This window comes from Castor canadensis, chromosome 12, assembly GCF_047511655.1.
Source record: "Castor canadensis chromosome 12, mCasCan1.hap1v2, whole genome shotgun sequence".
NCBI lineage: Eukaryota > Metazoa > Chordata > Mammalia > Rodentia > Castoridae > Castor > Castor canadensis.
Window position 1 is genome coordinate 80,162,688 of NC_133397.1, and position 25,170 is coordinate 80,187,857.

Genomic DNA, 25,170 nt, shown 5'->3' on the forward strand with positions numbered 1-25,170 from the left:
AAGGGAGACCTCCCAAGGCCCGCAGGGCAGTTTCAGGCAAGTTTGGTCACTCCCCTTTGGCCAACTTCACAAACAGAAAAGGAATCACTGCAATGTGACTAAGACTATCAAGTGTGTGTAACCATCACTTCCTGAAGCACTAATTGATCCTGGGAAAAAAGAGGAATTTGTTCCTTTTTCAATTTGGCTTAGAAAACCCACAAGCCAGGCCTTGGTGGCCTACAACTAAAATTCTAGCTACTTGGCATACTGAGATCAGGAGGATCATACTTTGCCCATACCCTGTGCAAAATTTCACAAGACCCCATCTCTACAAATAGCTGGGCATTGTGGTACATGTGTATCATTCCACCTATGGGGGAAGATAGTGGTTTCTGCCAGCCCAGGCAAACTGGTTTGTGCCAGCCAAACTCAGCAGACTCATATCCAAAAGTAGAGCCCTGAGAATAAAGGGATCTCCCCTATATACCCTTGCAAGTAGGTTACAGAAGCAAAAAGCAAGGTCTAATCCATATATGATTATATTTAATTTTATTGGCTACTTTACCATAGTGCTACATGACTTTCCCCTCCCTGGTGCTATGTGACTTTCCTCATGCTCATATTTCTCAGGTTTTATCTCTTTGCTGTGCCATCCCTACCTAGACTCAGGCCTAGTCTGTTTTCTTCTGATCCTCCTCTCTACTACATTATCCCCCTCTTTGATGCTTGGACCCACTTAGGGTCAAAGAGCATCATATTTATTTAGGGGTCTGTATTTTTATAGCATTTTTACATGCAAGGCCATTTGTCATCTTTTTTCCAAGCCCAATGGTCTCCCATGTTGTTCACCACACACACACACAAACATAGCATGAAGTGACATTTAGTGCCTGGGCTATAGACTCAGCCAGTGAGAGGAACAAGATTTTAGCTTTGGCAGTGATAGAAAATTCACTCTTTATCTCCTTATAATAAAATGGTTTATGACTTAGCCAGAGGGAAGCCATCTTAGGATCAGGTGCCATTTCAGCTTTCAGCAAAAACACTAAAGTAGGGATGCAGTTAAATGATTGTGTTCACTCATGCTTTTAGCTAACAGCTATTGTTTCACTTCTGTATTTGGGACTAGCTTGCTTTGAAAAGATTGCCGAACAGGATGTGGTTTTCGCCTTTATAAACCCTGTTAAAAACTAGAGAGGGGCTGCTCTGAGACCTAACGACCTGTTGGTCAGAGCAGTCACCAGCTGGCTAATGAAGACTCTCCCTTAAAGTCTCTCTTGGGTGGTTGTGTCTCATTTTACCCATAACATTTGGAGGCCCCAGCGAGATCCTTTTAACAACCCCAAGACACTGGTAGAGTCTTGATCTCTTAGGACTCCATGGAGCCCGATGGGGTGGAGGCCCTAAGGGGCGGCCGCTGAGAGACGTTCCTCAGCCCCAGGACATACTTCCTTACCCTCACAAGTGACAAGTGGAGTCAAGAGACATCAATCCTCACAGCAGAGAGTTATCTGTTCAGGAAAACCTCCAGAGGTAAGGAGGATTCAGTGCAAGGCTGGACGCAGCATTACTTCCCAAATCCTGGGCATCACCCCAACCCCTGGTCTGTCTGGTTTGGTTCTGTGTGGCCACAAGTCATTGTCTTTGTTCTGTGCGTCTGTTTTGTCATTTCGTGTTTAACATTTTTGGACCACCCCAAATGACCAGAGGTCAGTTGGAACTGCACCATGGGACAATCTTCGTCTACCTCCAGCCCCTTGCAATGTATGCTAACTTTTCTTCTTTCTAACAAAAGGCTTCAGGCCTGGGGGCCTCCTGTGACATCTTTACATTAAGAAAATTCTGTGAATTAGATTGGCATTCATTTGATGTGGGATGACCTGCTGAGGGGACCTTTGACTTGCCTACAGCCTATCGGGTGGAATGGGTCGTCATGGGACAGCCTGGCCACCCTGACCAGATTCCCTACATTCGGATCTGGATTGAAGTCTTATCTGAAAAGCCTTCCTGGCTACAAAAGTACATAAAAGGAGGCACAGGCTGCTCAAAGGTTCTCCTTTCTGCTAAGGCCCCCAAACAATCATCATTGGCTCGTCCAGAAAATAAAAAAGCTGTCCTACAGGATGCCTCACTGGACAATGATTTTCTCTCACCTCCCCCTTACCCTCCCACCAACTCACAGGACTCAAGCCGAGTCTTCAGTCTGCCACACACCAGGAGCAGATCTTCATATCAGCCCCAGGAGCCAGGACCCTTGGCAGCAGCGCCCCCCCATCTGGTCCCTCAGCCCCTATTCCCCCATTATGACAAACTCCCAGAGATGGGGCCCCTTTCATAATCTATGTGCCCTTTTCAACCACTGATCTCTATAACTGGTTTTCAGACCATGTTTTTCACCCACCAGCCTACCTGGAATTATTGCCAACAGCTCTTACAGCCTCACTTCACAGCTAAAGAGCAATACTGCATTCAGCGGGAAGCCAGAAAACATGTCCAGGGCCTGGACGGGACTCCCACTGGAAAAAAGGACCTTCTGGAAACTGTTTTTCCCTTAGTTCATCCTAACTGGGATCCAAATTTCCATGCAGGTAAGGAGACTCTTGCCAACTATCGTCAGTTCCTTCTTATGGGAGTCCGAGCTGCAGCCTGGAAACCCACAAATTTGTCTAAGGTGAGTGAGATTATACATGGTTCAGACGAGTCCCCTGCAGCCTTCCTGGAGTTCCTCTTAGAAGCATATAGGACATACACTCCTATAAACCCAGAGGCAGCAGAAAATAGAAGAGCAATAAATATTGCTTTTGTTTCTCAGTCAGCCCCAGACATTAGGAAAAAGTTACAAAAACAGGAAGGATTTGAAGGAAAGTTATTATCAGAATTAACAGAAATAGCACAACATGTCTATAATAATAGAGACACGCCAGAAGATAGGCAGGCCAAAAAGCTTTCAAAGGTGATGGTGGCAGCTCTGCAAGCTCCCACCTCCAGGCCCTCAAGAAGTTCTGGGCCTTCTGCCAAGTGGCAGCTTGCAAGAAACCGTAGAGCCCCACTGGAAAAAGACCAGTGTGCTTATTGTAAAGAAAAGGGACACTGGAAAAATGAGTACTCTAATAGAAAAGGAGAGAACCAAAAGGTCCTCCAACTGGAGTGACGGGGCCCCCTACCACTGCCACCCCCCCCACCCCGAGCCCATGGTTACCCTTCAGCTGGGGGGCAAATCAGTCAAATTCTTATGTGATACTGGTGCAGCATATTTGGTTATTGAAAGACCAGAGGGCCCCTTACCTAAAGAAAAACTGTCTATTCAAGGGGCCACAGGAACTCAACAAGACTACCACTAGTCAGAAGGCCGAATTACTAACCTAGGAGGAGGGACTATAACCCATTCTTTTCTGGTGATTCCTGACTGTCCTTATTCCTTGTTGGGCTGAGACCTCCTACACAAGTTACAAGCCACCATCTCCTTCCAGGAAGAAGAAACTTATCTGGACACCCAAGGCCAACTTCCTATCAAATTATTATTGATTTGTCCCTTAAGTGAAGAGTATCTTCTACGACAGAACAAAACCCTTCAGAGACCCTCTACCTGTCTGAACTCAGGAAAAGGATTCCCCGTGTATGTGCAGAATCTAACCCACCGGGGCTAGCAAATCATCATGCCCCAATCGTGGTCCAACTTACTTCATAGGCAATGCCCATACAAGTTAAACAACACCCTATTACCATGGAGGCAAAAAGAGGCATTGCCATTCATATCAAGAGGCTGAATGAAATGGGAATTTTGGTTCCATGCCGCTCACCATGGAACACACCTCTCTTACCTGTCCAAAAGCCAGGCACTAATGACTATTGTCCTGTCCAAGATCTAAGAGAAATAAACAAGAGAGTAGAAACAATCCATTCTACAGTCCCCAATCCTTATACTCTCCTCAGCCTCTTACCTTCTAGCCACCAAGTATACACCGTCTTGGACCTGAAAGATGCCTTCTTCAGTCTCCCAGTAGCAGAGGTGAGCCAACCTATTTTTGCCTTTGAATGGACTGATCCAGAGGAGGGATTTTCTGGCCAGTGACCTGGACAAGACTGCCACAGGGGTTCAAAAATTCCCCTACCCTGTTTGATGAAACCCTCAGCCAAGGTCTTATACCATTCAGAGCAGAACACCCGGGGACAGTCCTGTTGCAATATGTAGATGGTCTCTTATTGGCAGCTGAAACCAAAACTGACTATAGAGAGGCCACTGAGGATCTACTTAAAGATCTGGGAGACAAAGGGTACCATATCTCAGCTAAAAAAGCCCAATTGTGTACCCCCTCGGCTACTTACCTGGGCTATGATCTGACCCAGGGAAAATGAATTCTCAGCAAGGGGTGTATTGAGGCTATCCTCAAAATTCCGCCACCAAAAACTAAAAGACAGATGTGGGAATTCTTGGGTGCTGCTGGATACTGCTGACTCTGGATCCCTGGCTTCTCAGAAACAGCTAAGCCCTTGTACACAAACACCAGTGGGGGAAATGCCCCCCCTAGAGTGGACTGAGACAGAACAACAAGCTTTCAAGAAACTGAAACAAGCATTGGTGTCAGCACCAGCGCTTGCCTTGCCAGATATCCAGAAGCCCTTCTACCTATCTGTAGCTGAAGTAAGCGGCATGGCTCAGACCTTGGGGCCATAGAAAAGACCAGTTGCACACCTCTGAAAGAGATGAGACCTGGTCACAGCAGGATGGCCAATATGCCTGAGAGCCATCGCTACCACGTCTATACTGGAAAAACAGGTGATAAGCTGACTCTGGGGCAAGAGCTCCACCTAGTGGCCTCCCCATGCAATAGAAGTCCTTTTAAAAGCCTCACCAGACAGATGGATGACAAATGCTCGTATAACTCAGTATCAAGCTCTGTTGATAGATCAAAACAGTAAAGTTTTAAAGACTGCTGCTCTTAACCCCGCCACTCTTCTTCTGGACAATGACCCCAAGGAACCCCATTCATGACTGCCTAGAAACCCTTGAAAACATCCAGAGCCTTCAACCGGACCTAACTGATGTTCCCTGGGATGAGCCAGATGAGATACTGTTCACCCATGGCTCCAGCTTTGTGATCAACGGAATAAGGTATGTAAGGCAGCAGTAGTCACCCTGGACCGGACCATCTAGGCCCAGGCACTTGGACATGGGACCTTAGACCAAAAGGCTGAACTAATCGCCCTGACCCAAGGTCTAAGGTATGGTAAAGATAAAGTTATTATTGTATATACAGACAGCTGATATGCATTTGCAACAGCCCATGTACATGGAGCCCTATACAGGGAGAGAGGCTTCCTTACCTCCAAGGGTAAGGATACTAAAAGTGCCCAAGAAATTCTAGCCCTCTTAGAGGCCCTCTAACTTGCTAAAAAGGTGGCCATTATTCAGTGCCATCATCATCAAAAGGGGGACCACCCTGAGGCAAGGGGAAACCGATCAGCCAATCAAGCTGCAAGAACAGTTGCCATAAACCCAGTGGGGCCTCTAGAGATCTTACTGACACACCCTCCAGCTCTGCCATCATGACCAAATTACACAGAACAAGACCTAAAATTAGGGGGGAACCTCCAACTAAAAACAAGCCCCTCTGGATGGAAAATGTTGCCAGATGGAAGAATATTTCTCCCCCAGCCTCTGGGACACACACTCATAAAGGACTTTCATGACACCACTCACTTAGGATCCACAAAATTAACTGAACTTTTAAGAAAATGGTTCTTTATCCACAACTTAGAGATCCTGGCCGAGATTTCACTGGAAGATGCAATGTATGCCAACAGGTTGACCAAAAAGGACCACCCTTGATTGAGCCAGGAATGATAATGAGAGGTTCCTTCCCTGGAGAACAATGTGAGATCAGTTTCACCAAAAGGACCATATACTGTGATTCTGTCCACTCCCACAGCTGTCAAGGTAGCTGGAAAATGCCCATGGATCCAAAATACCCAGCTCAAGAGAGCCTTCACGGAAAATTCTGACCAGCATTGGACAATCGCCAAACCTGAGGCCAATCAAGACCCCCTCAAGGAAAAAGGAACCCTCTTACACTGCTGGTGAGAATGTAAACTAGTACAACCACTCTGGAAAAAATTTGGAGGCTACTTGAAAAGCTAAACATTGATCTACCATTTGATCCAGCAATACCACTCTTGGGGATATACCCAAAAGACTGTGACACAGGTTACTCCAGAGGCACCTGCACACCCATGTTTATTGCAGCACTATTCACAATAGCCAAGCTATGGAAACAGCCAAGATGCCCCACCATTGACGAATGGATTAAGAAAATGTGGTATTTATAAACAGTGGAATTTTATGCAGCCATGAAGAAGAACGAAATGTTATCATTTGCTGGTAAATGGATGGAATTGGAGAACATCATTCTGAGTGAGGTTAGCCTGGCCCAAAAGACCAAAAATCATACGTTCTCCCTCATATGCGGACAATAGATCAAGGGCAAACACAACAAGGGGATTGGACTTTCATCACATGATAAAGCGAGAGCACACAACAGAGATATGAGGATAGGTAAGACACCTAAGAAACTAGTTAGCATTTGTATCCCTTAACGCAAGAAACTACAGCAGAAACTTTAAAGCAACTGAGGCCAATAGGAGAAGGGGACCAGGAACTAGAGAAAAGATTAGTTCAAGAAGAATTAACTTAGCTGGAGATTCCAAGATGGCGTCTAGAGGAGGAAGCAGAAAGCGTGCCTCCTAAAGTAAAATCTTTTTAAAATGTATTTTTTATTTTAATTGATACATAATGATTGCATAACTTTTCATTTTAATTCACACTTATATTTATACATAGATGAAGAAACAATGTGAAATTTAGTATATGTTTATAATATATACTGATCAAATAACAATAGCATTTCTTTCTTCTTATCATTTCTGAATGTTGATAGATGTAAAGCTAATTTCTGTTGCTAAAATTTACATTTTGGTTAAAATATATACTAAAATTATAAACATACAATTAATTTTTTTATTATTTAAAGAACACTTTATTAGTTTTTGTAATCAAACCCACATAGATAAGACCTTACATATTTAATAAAAGACATTACCCCTGAAAAAATTAAGTTTAATATTTCTAGACCAATATGTACATTTATTTCTGTACAATGCCAACTCAACACAGTAAACTGAGATACTTTTTCCAAAGTTGACAGCACAGCTAAAGCTTCCAAATATTCAAATTATATATATATGTGTATGTGTACATATATATATACACATACACATATATATATATAATTATACACATATATAGAGAGAGAGAGACCACTATTGCAGTATAATCACTGTACTAATATTGACATAGGTCTGTATGATTATTACGTTTTTGTTTAGATGCCACATTATATTGTAAGTCTAAAGTAAAATCTTGAAGAGACTCTGGAGATACACCTTACAAGGAAAAACCACTGAGAAGAGCAAAACTTTGACTCCTCCACACCTCCAGCATGAGCATAGCATCTTCACTTCACGTTAAATGGAGAAACCAGGAGGGCTCCCGTGCTGCCGCCAGATGCCAGCTCCCAGATGGCTTGGGAAGACATGGACCACAAGATGGTGTATAGGTGATATACATGGATCTAGTTTCAGTTTTTTGCAGACTGCTAACCAGTTTTCCCAGCAGTATTTGTTGAAGAGGCTGTCTTTTTCTATCATATATTTTTAGCACCTTTGTCAAAGACAAGTTGCTTATAGTTGTGTGACTTCATATCTGGCTCCTCTATTCTGTTCCACTGGTCTTCATGTCTGTTTTTGTGCAAGTACCATGCTGTTTTTATTGTTATTGCTTTGTAATATAGTTTGAAGTCAGGTATCGTGATACCTCCAGCATTGTTCTTTTGACTGAGTATTGCCTTGGCTATTCATGCATGGCCTCTTGTGTTTCCATATAAATTTAACAGTAGATTTTTCAATCTCTTTAATGAATGTCATTGGAATTTTGATGGGAATTGCATTAAACATGTAGATTACTTTTGGGAGTATAGACATTTTTACTATGTTGATTCTACCAATCCATGAGCATGGGAGATCTCTCCACTTTCTATAGTCTTCCTCAATCTCTTTCTGCAGAAGTGTATAGTTTTCCTTGTAGAGGTCATTCACATCTTTTGTTAGGATTCCACCTAGGTATTTCAATTTTTTTGAGGCTATTGTAAATGAAATTGTTTTCATATATTCTTTTTCAGCTTTTTATTATTAGTGTATAGAAATGCTAATGATTTTTCTATGTTGATTTTGTATCCTGCTACCTTGCTGTAGCTATTGATGATGTCTAGAAGCTTCTGAGTAGAGTTTTTTGGGTCTTTAACGTATAGGATCATGTCATCTGCAAATTGGGATATTTTGACAATTTCTTTTTCTGTTTGTATTCCTTTTATTCCTTCTTCTTGCCTAATTGCTCTGGCTAGGAATTCCAGTACTTTGTTGAATAGGAGTGGAAACAGTGAGCATCCTTGTCTAGTTCCTGATTTTAGAGGGAATGAGTTCAGTTTTTCTCCATTAAGTACAATGCTGGCTGAAGATTTGTCATATATAGCTCTTATGTTGTTGAGGTACTTTCCTTATATTCCTAGTTTTCTTAGAGCTTTTATCATGAAATGGTGTTGGATCTTATCAAAGGTTTTTTCTGCATCTATTGAGATGATCAAGTGGTTTTTGTCTTTGCTTCTGTTAATGTGGTTTATTACATTTATTGATTTTCATATGTTGAACCACCCCTGCATTCCTGGGATGAAGCCTACTTGGTCGTGGTGCATGATCTTTCTGATGTGTTGTTAGATTCAGTTTGCCATTATTTTATTGAGGATTTTTGCATCAATGTTCATTAAGGAGATTGGCCTGTAGTTCTTCTTTTTGGAGGTGTCTTTGCCTGGTTTTGGGATAAGAGTAATACTGCCATCATAAAATGTGTTGGGCGGTTTACCATCCCTTTCTATTTCATGAAACAATTTAAGGAGGGTTGGTATCAGTTCTTCTTTAAAGGTCTGATAGAATTCAGCAGAGAATCCATCAGGTCCTAGACTTTTCTTTTTGGGGAGACTCTTGATTGCTGCTTCAATTTCATTTTGTGTTATAGATCTATTCAGGTGATTAATTTCCACTTGGTTCAGTTTTGGATGATCATATGTATCTAGAAATCTGTCCATTTCATTAAGATTTTCAAATTTATTTGAATACAGGTTCTCCAAGTAGTCTCTGATGATTTCCTGGACTTCCACGGTGTTTGTTGTTATCTCCCCTTTTGCATTCCTGATTCTACTAATTTGGGTTTTTTCTCTCCTCATTTTCATCAGGTTTGCCAGGGTTCTGTTGATCTTGTTTATTTTCTCAAAGAACCAACTTTTTGTTTCATTAATTCTTTGTTTTTTTTTTTTTTTTGGTTTCTATTTCGTTGATTTCAGCTCCTATTTTTATTATTTCTCTCCTTCTATTTGTTTTGGGATTTTCTTGCTCTTGTTTTTCTAGGAGTTTGAGATGTATCATTAGGTCATTCATTTGGGATTTTTTAGTCTTTTTAATATATACAATCATGGCTATAAACTTTCCCCTCAGGACTGCCTTTGCTGTTTCCCATAGGTTCAGGTAGGCTGTGTTTTCATTTTCATTGGCTTCCAGGAACTTTTTAATTGTCTCTTTTATTTCATCAATGAACCATTGTTCATTAAGTAATGAGTTATTTAGTTTCCAGCTGTTTACATGTTTTTTGTCTTTACTTTTGTTGTTGAGTTCTAGTTTTATTGCATTGTGATCAGATAGTATGCATGGTATAATTTCTATTTTCTTATATTTGCTGAGGCTTGCTTTGTGCCCTAGGATATGATCTATTTTGGAGAAGGTTCCATGGGCTGCTGAGAAGAATGTATATTGTGTAGAAGTTGGATGAAATGTTCTGTAGACATCAACTAGGTCCATTTGATCTATTGTATATTTTAGATCTTGGATTTCTTTATTGATTTTTGTTTGGATGACCCACCTATTAATGATAATGGGGTGTTAGAGTCTCCCACAATCACTGTGTTGGAGTTAATATATGCTTTTAGGTCCTTCAGGGTATGTTTGATGAAATTGGGTGCATTGACATTGGGTGCATAAGGGTTGACAATTATTATTTCCTTTTGGTCTATTTCCCCTTTTATTAGTATGGAATGTCCTTCTTTATCTCATTTGATCAATGTAGGAGTGAAGTCTACTTTGTCAGAGATAAGTATTGCTACTCCTGCCTGTTTCTGGGGGCCACTGGCTTTGTAAATCTTCTTTCAACCTTTCATCCTAAGTCTATGCTTTTTTCTGTTGGTGAGATGGGTCTCCTGTAAGCAACAAATTGTTGGATCTTCCTTTTTAATCCATTTCGTCAAGCAGAGCCTTTTGATGGGTGAATTAAGTCCATTAAAATTAAGTGTTAGTACTGATAGGTATGTGGTGATTCCTGTCATTTAGTTGTCTTAGTTGTTTGAAGGTTTGATTGTGTGTACCTAAGTTGAGGTTACTCTCTACTTTCTTGCTTTTTCTTTTCCTATGGTTTGGTGCTGCCTGTCCTTTCATGGTTATGTTGGGTTTCACTTTCTGTGTGCAGAATCCCTTGAAGAATCTTTTGTAGCTGTGGCTTTGTGGTCACATATTGTTTTAGTTTCTGCTTATCATGGAAGACTTTTATTGCTCCACCTATTTTGAATGATAGTTTTGCTGGGTAGAGTATCCTGGGGTTATTTTCATTCAGTGCCTGGAAGATCTCACCCCATGCTCTTCTTGCTTTTAATGTTTCTGTTGAGAAGTCTGCTGTGATTTTGATGGGTTTACCTTTGTATGTTATTTGTTTTTTCTCTCTTACAGCCTTCAATATTCTTTCCCTAGTTTCTGAACTTGTTGTTTTACTGATGATATGTTGTGGGGTAGTTCTATTTTGATCTCGTCTGTTTGGTGTTCTGGAGGCCTCTTGCATCTGTATGGGAATATCTTTCTCTAGATTTGGGAAATTTTCTGTTATTATTTTGTTGAATATATTACGCATGCCCTTTGCTTGCACCTCTTCTCCTTTTTCAATGCCCATGATTTCCAGGTTTGGTCTTTTGATGGAGTCGGTGCATTCTTGCATTTTCTTTTCACCAATCTTGAGTTGTTTAACTAATAGTTCTTCAGTTTTTCCTTTAATTACCATTTCATCTTCGAGTTCTGAAATTCTGTCTTCTGCTTGTTCTATTCTTCTGGATCGGCCTTCTGTTTTGCTTTGCTATTCTGTTTCGTTCTTTTTTCTGAGGTTTTTCCATATCCTGGGTTGTTTCCTCTTTAATGTTGTCTATTTTTGTCCTGAGCTCATTTATCTCTTTATTCATCGTGTTCTCTGTTTCACTTTGGTGTTTATACAGTGCTTCTATGGTTTCCTTTATTTCTTCTTTTGCTTTTTCAAATTCTCTGTTTGTTGTCTTGGAATTTCTTGAGTGTCTCCTGTACATTTTGGTTGACCATATCCAGTATCATCTCTATAAAATTCTCATTGTGTACCTGTAGTATTTCTTCTTTTAGATTATTCTTGTGGTTTTTATTGGTTTCTTTGGCATTGTTTATCTTCATTTTGTTGGAGTCTGGATTTGAGTATCTGTTTTCTTCATTTCCCTCTGGTTCCTGTACTAATTTTTTACTGTGGGGAAACTGGTTTCCCTGTTTTTTCTGTCTTCCTATCATTGCCCTTGGTGTTATTATTGTCCCTGTACTATGTGCAATTAAGTATTTTCTAGCTTGTAATAATAACAATGGTGATATTTACAATGGGAGGGTGAGAGGAGAGGGAAAGCAAAGAAGTAAAGAAAGAGGGAAAAACAAATAAAAAACAAGCGAAAAAAAAAACAAAACAAACAAACAAAAAGTTTCAAAGATATAAACAGGGAGAGATAGTGTACAAATCAACAGTAAGCTGAACAGGCATTAGGGAGACAGAGAGAGGATTGAGAAAAAAAAGTAATATAAAAATAAAAAAATCTCTAAGTTCAAATGCAATAAAGTTTCAATCTTAATTATCTTGGTGTTTGTCCCTCAGCCTCCAATCCTGGAGATGGTGTCTCAGAAGTAGTTCTGCCGTTGTCTCATCAAAGGGGAAAAACACCAAACCAAACCAAACAAAACAAAAAAAACACCATAAAGTGTCCCAAGTTCAAATGCAATACAGTTTCAGTAAGTTTTTCAGCATGCAGGTGTAGTTCAGTCGTTGTCTCATCAAAGGAAGGGAGAAAAAAAAAAGAGTCTGGAGATAGTTCTGTGAATGTCTATCTGAGGCTGTGGCTCACCTGCCTGCTGCTGTCAGCCTGCTGTTGCTGGAGGCTTTATTTATGCAGCTCTCAGGAGTGAGCTTAACACTCACCTAGCTCCTCGGGCTTTGTTTACTTAGAGTTCTCCTGGGCATGACCACCACTGCTGCAAGCTTTCCCCTTTCCAAGCACACTGGGGGAGGTGCCACTGCACCTGCCTTCTCAGGCCAGTTTGTTTATTTACAGTTTCATGGGAAGTGGGCCTTCCCCCCCCTCCTGTGGAGTTTTCCTCCTACTTCCACTTTTACAAGCTTTCCCGCTCCTGGTTGCTGGGCATGTGCCGCCGCCCCTGCCTTCTCCAGCCGGCTTGTTTATTTACAGTTCCGTGAAGGATTGCCCCTCCCCCCCTCTGGCACTCAGGGCACCTGCCCTCTTTGCTACGTGTCTTTTTTGTTTTTATTGCTTATTATTCAGGTTTTTTTTCTTTTTTCCCTGGGTGGGGGTTGGTCTGTCTAGGGGCTATGCTGATCTGGCCCAGGGTTGTCTGTGGGGGTACTTCATACCACTTAGCTCACCTTGTGGTCTGCATCTTCCCAAGCGGGCTGTGCACTGGCATTTGGCAGTAGCGCAGGAGCCCTCTTGGTTTCTCCATTTAATGTGAAGTGGGGATGCTATGTGTGGGCTGGGGGTGTGGAGGAGTCAAAGTTCTACCTCTTCTCAGTTGTTTTTCCTGTAATGTGTATCTCCAGCGTGTCTCCAGGATTATACTTTAGGAAACACACTTTCTGCTTCCTCCCTCTAGCCGCCATCTTGGAATCCCTCCAATAAATATTTAGTTCCTTACTTTTCTAACTTTATTGCAATATAGTTATTGTGTTTGAGTTCCCTGTTTTAGGCAGATACAGTGTATGGAGAAATACCAAGGCCCAGACAGAACATAGATAGATACAGACACATTAATATGGGTGACTTCAACACTCCACTCACATTAATAGATCATCCAGACAAAAAGGAACTTCAGAGTTAACTGCACCATAGGTCAAAGGGACTTAACAGATATCTACACTATATTCCATTCAATCCTGAAGAATACATATTCTTCTCAGCAGTCCATGGAACTTTCACCAAAACAGATCACATTTTAGGCCATAAAACAAGTCTTAGCAAATTCAAAACAACTGAAATGACTTCTTGTATCTTATCACACCATAGTGGAATAAAATTAGAAGCAAGAGAAACTAGATAAATACATGGAGCTTGAACAGAACACCTTTCAATCGTCAGTATGCCACCGAAGGAATCAGAAAGAAATTTTTTTAAATTCCTAAAATCAAATGAAAATGAAAACACAATTTATAAGAACACATAGGAGACTGTGAAGCAGCATCGCTGTCATTTCTGACTGCTTTGCGGGACTCTGAGGAGAAGCAGGCCACTGCCATGGGCAATAGAGACCCCAACAAGCATGGGGAAAGGTGGCCTCAAACGTGCAGATATGCCACAGGGAGCACAAGAACCACTCCGAGTCCTCTGTCAACTTCATGAGTTCTCCAAGAAGTTCTCAAACAGATGGAAGACCAAGTGTGCAAAGGAAAAGTCAAAGTTCGAAGATATGGCAAAAAATGACAAAGCCCACTACTACAGGGAGATGAAAAACTATGTTCCTCCCAAGGGAGATAAGAAAGAGAAGAAGAAAGATCCCAATGCTCTGAAAAGACAACCATCTGCCTTCTTCCTGTTTTTCTCTGAACATCGCCCATTGGGGATATGGCAAAGAAATTGGGTGAAATGTGGTCTGAACAGTCAGCCAAAGATAAACAGCCATATGAGATGAAAGCAGCTAAAGCAAAAGAGAAATATGAAAAGGATATTGCTGCATACCACGCCAAGGGCAAAAATGAAGCAGGAAATAAGGTTCCTGCAGGCCAACAGGCTCAAAGAAGAAGAATGAACCAGAAGATGAGGAAGAGGAGGAAGAAGATGAAGAATAAATGGCTGTCATATAATGATGCATGTGGAATGTGCATGTGTGCACAGGGAACTGTTTTGCTAAGAATGTGAATCGAAACGTAGCTGTTCAATATTAGCTTCAGTATAAAAACTGTACAGATTTTTGTATAGCTGGTAAAATTCTTTGTAGAGAAAATACTTTTTTTAAATGCAGGTGGTAGCTTTTTGGGGGCTACTATATACAAACAGATTTTAAAGATTTTCATGTTATAGTTCCTAAATATTTAATAGTTTTTTTAATTTCTTGTATGGTTGTACAGCAAACTTCATAAGAATGAGTACCAGTAGTTAATTTTTTTAGGATGTTGCATTTTGGGTTTTTTTTAATTCATAATAAAATTATGTATATTAAAAAAAAAAAGAACATGTAGGATATAGCAAAGGCAGTTCCAATAGGGAAGGTTATAGGTACGAGTGCCTATGTTCAACACCAGGGGAATCTGAAATAAATAACCAATGACGTACCTCAAGGTCACAGAAGAACAAGAACAAGCCAAACCCAAATCAGTAGAAGTATATTAATATTTATTAAATAAAGTAATAAATATTAGGTTGTAATTTAATGAAATGGAGGCTAAAAGAACAATACAAAGGATCAATGAAACAGAGTTCATTCTCTGAAAAGATAAGCAAGATAGACAAACCCTCAGCCAACTAACTAACCTAAAGAAAGAAAAGAAACAAATTAATGAAACCAGAGAAAAAGCCTGGACTTGGAAGTGAGACCCGTACAATTATTCAGAGACCACGGGATGTTTCAAACATACTAAATTGAGCCATATGAAGATGTAGGTGCTTGGTTATTTTTTACCTACAAAACAATAAATTCAAATGATTCAACCCAACATTGTTATCTCAATAGAAATTTTCTAATTACTATATTATTCTTTCTGGTTTTTTCTTCTTTTTTTTTTTTTTGTGGTACTGAGGGCTTACTAGGCAGCCATACAACCACTTGAGCCAAACCACCAGCCCACCATTTTTCTAATTTTGAGTGCCCTAGAAACCAAATATCACAGATTATATCAAGACAAATATGATAACTAATTTAAAATGTGACTCTTTCCTTACAAAAAATTATGAAATTGACTTCAAACCTAGTTTAACTTGACCACTACACATCTGAGTCCTTGAGGTCGAGGAAGATAGAAGATAAGCCCATTTGTACTTAGAAGATGATCAAGCAATTAGCAATTGCATAATAATATGCAGGAGCTAAGGGACGTTTTTAAGGACTGAGACACACTGGCACTGTATGAACACTCGTGAGTGGACAACACCTAAAACTTGCAGGAACCGACATTACACATGGAAAAACAAATGGTGCTGAGAAAACTGGATATCCACATGCAAATGAACAAATGTGGAACTTGATCTAACACTATATACAACATTTAACTCAAAATGAATCAAAACATGGGAGATGTAGTTCAGTGGTAGAGTTTGACTAGCATGGGTGAAGCCCTGAATCCGATCTACAGGAAGAAAAAAGGATCAAGACCTATATGTAAAAGTAAGATCTAAAATTATAAAACTCTTAGAATAAAACATGGGGCAAAACTTTCATGGATATGAAGGAAATGATGTTGGATATGAAGACAAAGACAGGCAACAAAAGAAAAATATGTACACTGGAATTCATGAAAATTTTAACTTTTTACCAGGTGTTGTGGCATACACCTGAACCTCAGAACTGGAGAAGCAGGAGCAATAAGGGTCAAGATTTTGAGGTCAGACTGGGCTACACAGATAAAATGTTGGAGAGATAGGTAAGACACCTAAAAAACTAGCTAGCATTTGTTGCCCTTAATGCAGACAAACTAAAGCAGATATCTTAAAGCAACTGAGGCCAATAGGAAAAGGGGAACAGGTACTAGAGAAAAGGTTAGATCAAAAAGAATTAACCTATAGCAGTCTGCAAAAAACTGAAACTAGATCCATGTATATCACCCTATACCAAGATTAACTCAAAATGGATCAAGGATCTTAATATCAGACCCCAAACTCTTAAGTTGATACAAGAAAGAGTAGGAAATACTCTGGAGTTAGTAGGTATAGGTAAGAACTTTCTCAATGAAACCCCAGCAGCACAGCAACTAAGAGATAGCATAGATAAATGGGACCTCATAAAACTAAAAAGCTTCTGTTCATCAAAAGAAATGGTCTCTAAACTGAAGAGAACACCCACAGAGTGGGAGAAAATATTTGCCAATTATACATCAGACAAAGGACTGATAACCAGAATATACAGGGAACTTAAAAAACTAAATTCTCCCAAAACTAATGAACCAATAAAGAAATGGGCATGTGAACTAAACAGAACTTTCTCAAAAGAAGAAATTCAAATGGCCAGAAAACACATGAAAAAATGCTCACCATCTCTAGCAATAAAGGAAATGCAAATTAAAACCACGCTAAGATTCCACCTCACCCCTGTTAGAATAGCCATCATCAGCAACACCGCCAACAACAGGTGTTGGCGAGGATGCGGGGAAAAAGGAACCCTCTTACACTGTTGGTGGGAATGTAGACTAGTACAACCACTCTGGAAAAAAATTTGGAGGCTACTTAAAAAGCTGGACATCGATCTACCATTTGATCCAGCAATACCACTCTTGGGGATATACCCAAAAGACTGTTACTCCAGAGGCACCTGCACATCCATGTTTATTGCGGCACTATTCACAACAGCCAAGTTATGGAAACAGCCAAGATGCCCCACCACTGACGAATGGATTAAGAAAATGTGGTATCTATACACAATGGAATTTTATGCAGCCATGAAGAAGAACGAAATGTTATCATTTGCTGGTAAATGGATGGAATTGGAGAACATCATTCTGAGTGAGGTTAGCCTGGCCCAAAAGACCAAAAATCGTATGTTCTCCCTCATATGTGGACATTAGATCAAGGGCAAACACAACAAGGGGATTGGACTATGAGCACATGATAAAAGCGAGAGCACACAAGGGAGGGGTGAGGATAGGTAAGACACCTAAAAAACTAGCTAGCATTTGTTGCCCTTAATGCAGAGAAACTAAAGCAGATACCTTAAAGCAACTGAGGCCAATAGGAAAAGGGGACCAGGAACTAGAGAAAAGGTTAGATCAAAAAGAATTAACCTAGAAGGTAACACCTACGCACAGGAAATCAATGTGAGTCAATGCCCTGTATAGCTATCCTTATCTCAACCAGCAAAACCCCTTGTTCCTTCCTATTATTGCTTATACTCTCTCTACAACAAAATTAGAGATAAGGGCAAAATAGTTTCTGCTGGGTATTGAGGGGGGGGAGCGGGAGGGGGTGGAGTGGGTGGTAAGGGAGGGGGTGGGGGCAGGGGGGAGAAATGAACCAAGCCTTGTATGCACATATGAATAATAAAAGAAAAATGAAAAAAATAAATAAATAAATAAATAAATAAAGCAAAAAGTACTGGAGGCATAAAAAAAATAAATAAATAAATAAAAACTTCTGTGTAGATTAAGTAAGATGATACTATAAAGTGTGTATGTCAGGACCTGGTACATATTAGAAGATGAGTAACAGGTAGATTTTGTCTAAGCAAACCTATGGTTGCAAGTGCCATTAGTACTATTTTAGCTAAATAAGAAATAACACTATATTATAAAAAGAATTGCTACTCTAGTGAAGATTCTACATGGGGTGCAACTTTAGATGATATAGAAAAATAAAAAAGTAGAAATGAAAAAAAACTGATTTTCCAATAATTTTTAAGGAAGCTAAAAACAGTAGGAATTCATTATAAATCACGTATAGTTAAATATGTACCATATTTTGTATTTGAAAACTTGTTCTAGGGGTCAGAAGCCTCTGTGAAGGGCTAACTGTGCATATTTTAGCCTTGGTTGGCCAAATTGGTCTCTGTTACAATTACTCAGTCTGCTCTCGTAGAGGGAAAACAGCCATAGACAAAGCATCATGGAAAAGTGCGGCTGTGTTCCAATAAAATGTTATTTACAAAAATGTGCAGCGTGCAACATTTGCCCCAAAGTCCATAGGTTGCTGGCCTGTGGTTTTTATAGTACAATAGAATTATACCATGAATAAACTAGAATATATTACCAAAAAAAAAAACCTAAAGAAAATGCAATGCTTAAGAGGGAAGGTAATGGCAAATAACTTGATTACACAACATGGAAAGGGAATTGTATTTTTAAAACATAAAATAGTGGTATAATGTTCCTGAGAGCACATGGTAATAAGAATCAGGAGACCAAGATTCTCTAAGTCATTTAACTTGTGAGCTTAATTTTTCTCATTATTAAAATGATGTCAGTAAAGTAAACCAATGGTACCCCACACAAACAATCTTATGGAGAGGTGAGCTACCTAGGCATTGTTTTTTGGGGTTTTTTTTGTTGTTTCGATTTAGATTTTTTTCTTTGCTTGTTTTGTTTGTTTTGTTTTTCCTGTAGTTTCAAGGAACAAAGAAAAAGAGAAATGGAGAAAGGAGAACAGAAGAAAAAGTTGAGTGTGAGGTGATACAAATTTGTATCTGAACTGAAATCTACAGATGGATTATGCAAAAAATATACATTAATAATTCTTAAGGCCATTTTAGGTCCCAGTATCTACTATTCTCTCCAATGATATATGCCTCTTCTGAATTCCAATATCATTTCCTATGTGTATAATTATGTTTCCTTTAAAATAATGTAACATTTTCTTGTGCATCTCCAGAGAGAATAAGGCTTTTGGAGTCAAGACCTTTCATTTGTTGAGAATAAACTCAAGATGCTAAAGAAATAACATTAAAAAGAATGTATTTTCATGTTATAGGTTGAAAAAAAAAAAAAAGAATTAACCTAGAAGGTAACACCCACGCACAGGAAATCAATGTGAGTCAATGCCCTGTATAGCTATCCTTATCTCAACCAGCAAAAACTCTTGTTCCTTCCTATTATTGCTTATACTCTCTCTACAACAAAATTAGAAATAAGGGCAAAATAGTTTCTGCTGAGTATTGGGGTGGGGAGAGGGAGGGGGCGGAGTGGGTGGTAAGGGAGGGGGTGGGGGCAGTGGGGAGAAATGAACCAATCCTTGTATGCACATATGAATAATAAAAGAAAAATGAAAAAAAAAATGTGGGAGCAGCCCAAGTGACCAAATAGATGAATGAATAAGCAAAATACAGTATATATACATTACATATATACATATAATATATAATACATATATATTATACATTAATCAGCTTTTTAAAAAATGCCAGGTGCCTGTAACTCACACCTATAATCCTAGCTACTTCGGAGGCTAACTTAGGGGTATCATGGTTCAAGGCCAGCCCAGGCAAATAGTTCATGGGACTCCATCTCCAAAATCAACAGAGCAAAATGGACTGGAGCACCTGCTTTCCAAGTACCTGCTTTGCCAGGGTGAAGCCCTGAGCACAAATCCCAGTTACAAAAAAAAGAAGAAAAAGAGGAAGTTCTCATACATGCTCCATGGATAAACATCCAGGACATTATGCTAAGTGAAATAAACCAGGCAGAAAAGACAAAAATGTCAAATGGTGGTTTCCAAGAGGAGGAGGAGGAGGGAATGGAGGGCTATTGTTTAATGAGTAGAGTTTCTCTTTCATAAAATGAAAAGAGTTATGGAGACAGATGGCAGTGAAAGAAGGACAAAATTATAAATATCTTCAATAACACAGATCAGCCTACTTAAGATGGTTCAGGTGGTAAATTAATTATGTGTCCTTAATTATAGTAAAAAATTACAAAGAGGTCAGGCATGGTGGCACAAGCCTATAATCCCAGTTTTGGGAGTCTTAGTTGGGAGGGTTTCAATTTCAAGGTCAGTCTTACCTATATCACAACATCCTGTCTGAAAACTAGAAAAAAAAAAGTGAGGGAGTAACAACTTATCATATGCATCAATACTTAAAAGTTACAAATCAAAACTCGATCTACATATGCACAGTGACCAGCAGTCTACTCCTGACCAATGACTGCAGTCACCAAACATCACTCTGACCAAGTGGAATTTGTCCCATGAATGTAAGGTTGCTTTAACATTAATTAATATCCTACACAATAACAGATTTAAGAAAAAGTCACTATCCATCAACCTTTAACAAAATTTAAGAGCCATTCCAGATTTTGAAAATAAACAGAAATTGAGAGATCAATTCTTCAGTATGTATTTATGCATGTATGTGTATGGATGAACAGATAGACAGACAGGTATGTAGACAGATAGATAGATAAGCTCTCTTTCATATTAGTCCTATAAAAACTGTTAGAATACACTGGAGACATTTCCTCAGAGAGAGGCACAGGACAGGATGCAGTATTATCTACACTATTACTCAAGACTGTCCTGGAGTTATTAGAAATGCAATTAAACATGATGCATAAATCAGTGGGAGGCACAATAATTTGTAAAGAACTAAAAGCATGTCTACTTGCAGATGATATACCAGAAAACCTACCAAGTAAGGTACCAGGATATAAAATGAACATACAGAAATTGGTTACTTTTTTAGTACCAAAGCATGAACTAGGTAGAGGACATACTGAGGGAAATCACCTCTTATAGGAACAACACAGAGACATAAAATTCTTCAGGAAAAATTTAGCAAGATACATGCCAAGAAATACATAGGAGGAAAAGTATAACATGCAAGGAAAGAGCCAGAAGTATACTTGAAGACATCCACTTTCCTAGGTTGAGATGATTCAACAAGCTGTACCAAAGTGACTATTGCTTTGGAAACATAATGTTGTACAAAGAAAAATACCAGCATTTGATGAGTTAGACAAGTTGATACTACAGTTTGCATTGAAAACCTACATGCAAAAAAAATCAGTAGCTACATCACAGAAAAATGCAGTAATTAAGAATGACTGTCTAATCCATAGGAAAAAAACACAGGAAAAAACTTCATGACAGTGAATTTGGTTATAATCTCTTGGATATGACACCAAAACCACAGGCACCTAGAGAAAAACAGACAATCTAGCTGGCATGTGGTCCTCAGTATACAATTATCCCCTCAGGGTTTTCAGGGCAAGACCAGGTACCAAAGAGATGCCAAGCTATGTTCAGTGTATGCAATTACAGAATGAAATAAATCAGAGATATTAGCAATCATTATTTTAAAGAGTATTCTGGGATTAAATTGATCCCTGAAATCATCTTAGTCAATATGTGCAAATGCCAGGGACTGGTCCCTGGGTGACTACAGAAAAGACAGTGAGGGAGTATGTGAAAAAGAGCAGATTCCTGAGATCCACTTTGACAGATTCTTGCTGGGTTCCAGGATCTTTTAATAAGCTCCTCCCATTCCCCACCCTCCACCCCATACTCATGCAGGTGGGCCAGGGAACAATTTTACATATTAGCATCCTCAGACAATGACATTATTTTCCAGTTTTTCAAAGGATGAAATGCTTCCTGTGACTCCTAGAATAAGTGCTTATTCTATCTTCAGGGCCAATCTGCCTCCACCATAAAATGAGTAATTTGAACCTTTGGTCACTGGCTGACAGAAGCACCTGCCCATGCTCCTCAGGGGATGGACAGCATTCCTCTGGCTAGCCTCAGGAATGTGCTTGGCCCCTCACAAGCCCCACCATCCCCAGAAGAGATGAACATGTGGAAGGAGGGCTAGCTGCTGTGCCACTCTCGCTCTCCTTCTTGGCATCTGTGTGCCTGCCAGGAAAAGACATTCTGCACTGCACATTTCACACAAGGAGATGTTCACATGGTATCAGTGTCCTCAAAACAACCAGGAATTAGACACACTCCTTATCTGGGGTGAAGCAACCACTGTACCCATCCACTTTTTCTATTGGAGAGTGTGATTCCATCTACTGGAGTCATGGCGCAGCCACGTATTTGGTTCTGAACTCAGACAAGAGGAATTATGTACTGACCTGAATTCCAATTTTATGCATTTTCACTTTCAATTCTTAAGACTTCTGTTCACAGCATCAAGAAAATATCCTTGTTCTAGGAAATTCCATATAAGACTGAACCCTTTGATAAAACACATGGAGGAAAGAGAGATTTTAGTCAGTCACATATATGAGCATCATGGGTCCATGTTTCATTTTACATTTGTAAGTTGAATGGTTGTATGCAGAAATGTGTTTGAAAGGGAATAGGTGAATGTGGAGAGAGATGTCACCTGACTGGTAATTGCAGAGGAACCCAGCCAGTTGAGAGGGAAAAAGACCCTCGGGAACTGGACTGCACAGGTGTGTGCATAATATCAACACAGGCTCAGTCCCCTGATCACGTTTACCACAAATGGCAGGTTGCTGATACAGAATTCCATCCTTCATATATGTGATCATATACCTGTCTTTGTTCCCTACTCTTCTTGAAGCTGCTTTGGATAAAGAGTGTGTTCATTTTTGTCATTTCTATGGTGTGACAAGTCACATTTGTTCTTATCATATATTGAATAAGGTATTAATGATCACGTCTCCCTCAAACCACTTCATGCCCACAAGAATATAAAGTGTATTGAGTAGAAAGTTATTACGCTAGCTTGGTTTCATGATACCAGGAACAGTGAGCCCCACTTTCAAATCAGGTTCCTGTCTTCTGAATGGCTTCCAGAATGGCAGAACCTATCTGACCCTGCCTAGCATGGATCACCCCAAAACTCATGGATAGTCACACTCTAGACCATAGAATCCATAGTCAGTGGAAAGTTATCCAACCACTTACACCCCTGCCTCAGCACTTGTAAAAATCTTTGCCCAGTGCACCAGAGCTGATTTCTCCTTTAGCCTATGCTTGACTGCCAAAACTAGATTCCAGCAGACTAGATGTGAAATAAAAAGAAGAAAAACAAAACAAAACCTCACACACTGCTAGTGGGAATGTAAGCTAAACAACCACAATGGAAAAGAAGGCTTCATAAAAAACTAAAAATAGATCTGCCATATGATCCAGCAATTCCACTCCTAGGAACATACCAGAAGGAATATGACTCAGGTTACTACAACAGCACCTGCACACCATATTTACTGCAGCACTATTCACAATAGCCAAGCTATGGAAACAGCCAAGATGCCCCACTACCAATGAACGGATTAAGAAAATGTGGTATTTATACACAATGGAATTTTATGCAGCTACAAAGAAGAATGAAATTTTGTCACTTACAGGTCAATGGATGGAAATACAGAACATCATCATAAGCGAAGTTAGTAGATTCAGAAGGCCAAAAGTCATATGTTCTCCCTCAGATGTGGATTGTAGACCTAAAACAAATGCAGTAATATTACTGGACATGGGTCACATACTAAAGGGAAACTACACACAGGTGGGAAAGGGAAAGGGAAAGAAGCCTAAAACTTGAATGTGGTTGATATGATCACTGTATAGGAGCTAATATAGTAATCTTAAACTGCCAGAGGCCACTATGGGAAGGGGAGTAGGAAGTAGTAAAAAGGTTTGGTAGAGATGAACCAATTTGGGTTGTAATACACCTATGCATGGAAACAATGCAAGGAATATCCCTGTATAGCCATCTTCATCTCAAACTAGCAAAATGCCATGTTTTTCTTATTATCTTTTATGATTTTCCTTCAACAATATCAGAAAACAAGAGGGAGGAACAGGTTCTGCCTTGAAGTTGGGGGAGGTGGCCCAAATAATGTATACATGTCTGTAAATGTAAAAACGAAAAAATAAAATTTTTTAAAAAAGAAAGATACATGAAGTTTGGTCACGCATGCACTGACCACCCATTACTTCATTTTTCCTTACCTCCAATTACCTTCCTCACACCTTAGGTCCCTCACTCCATTGTAATGTACGTACTCTAAACTTTGTCCCCAAGAAGGCAGATTTGAGCTCAGATCGCCTGTTTCCACCTGCTTGGCGGCCGCCTGAGTAAACACTCTGTTTAGCAAAAAAGATTGGGTCACCACCCTGTGGCTCTTTTGGAAGGTAGTAAAACCATTAGGAGGTGGGGCATAGTTAGAGGAAGGTAGGTCACTGGGGTGGCCATTGAAAGGGATATTGAGACCCCCAGGCCCCTCTCTTTTTAGTGGCCACCATGAAGTAAGCAGCTTTGCTCCAATTTATGCTCTGTCAGGATATTTTGCCTTGCGCAGGCCCAAAAACAGCAGGTCCAAGTGGCTATCGATTGACACCTTTGAAACCATGGGCCAAAAAAAAACCTCTTTTCTCTTATTTAGGTGCTCATCTCAGTTACTTTTTCAGAGTGATAGAAAGTAGACACAGTAAATAATTATACAAAAAATAGCATAAACACAGTGATACACTCCTCTGGTTACTCATATACCACCTTTCTCCTGTTAGGGTTTCTAAGTATTTGTATATTTTCAAAGGAAAATTTTATATTTTAATATCTTTACTTGTACTTTTTTCCTAGTTTTTCCTGGATTTTAATTTTGTACTGTGTCCCAAAGTAATATAGCTGGACTTCCTTGGAGCCCTCTTGTTCCTGCACTGTGAGCAATGGTTGAGTTGAAGGAGAACTTCTGGGGACAAAAAGACACACAAGGAGTGGGGTTTAGTTCAGTGGCAGAGCACTAGCTTGTGTGAGGCCTTGGTTTACTCTTCAGTAACACACACACATACACACACACACACACACACACACATGCACAAAGACACACAAAAATCAATTTAGTATAATACTAGGTAGTTTAATTGAGGTGTATTCAATTAATTCATTTGCTAGGGATGCCATAACAAAGTATCACAACAGAAATTTATCCTAGTACAGCTCCAGAGGCAAGAAGTGTAAGAGCAAGGTGTTGGCAGAGTTGAGTCTCTCCAAGGGACATCGGGAAAGGATCTCTTCCAGGATGTGGCCAGTAAACAGTGTCTCCTCCCTGTGCCTTCACATCACCTCCCCTCTCTACACACCTGTGTCCAC

At 39.8% G+C, this 25,170-nt stretch overlaps 1 protein-coding gene, 1 long non-coding RNA gene and 1 pseudogene across 6 annotated transcripts in view; 2 read left to right on the forward strand and 1 right to left on the reverse strand.

Moving 5' to 3' along the window:
- Positions 1-25,170, reverse strand: part of LOC109676984 (uncharacterized protein C2orf92-like) — a 177,610-nt gene that overhangs the window by 148,165 nt on the left and 4,275 nt on the right. For all 5 annotated transcript variants that reach the window (XM_074050185.1, XM_074050179.1, XM_074050181.1 and 2 more), the window contains exons 2-3: positions 23,424-23,521; positions 22,181-22,283 (exon numbers count right to left, since the gene is read on the reverse strand). The gene's annotated coding sequence lies outside the window, so the exon portion shown is untranslated. The remainder of the gene's footprint in view (positions 1-22,180; positions 22,284-23,423; positions 23,522-25,170) is intronic.
- Positions 1,201-6,792, forward strand: LOC141414862 (uncharacterized). The gene is made up of 3 exons (XR_012439802.1): positions 1,201-1,515; positions 2,571-2,653; positions 3,453-6,792. It is a non-coding gene; the product is annotated as an uncharacterized lncRNA (long non-coding RNA).
- Positions 13,520-14,486, forward strand: LOC141414730 (high mobility group protein B2 pseudogene; annotated as a pseudogene).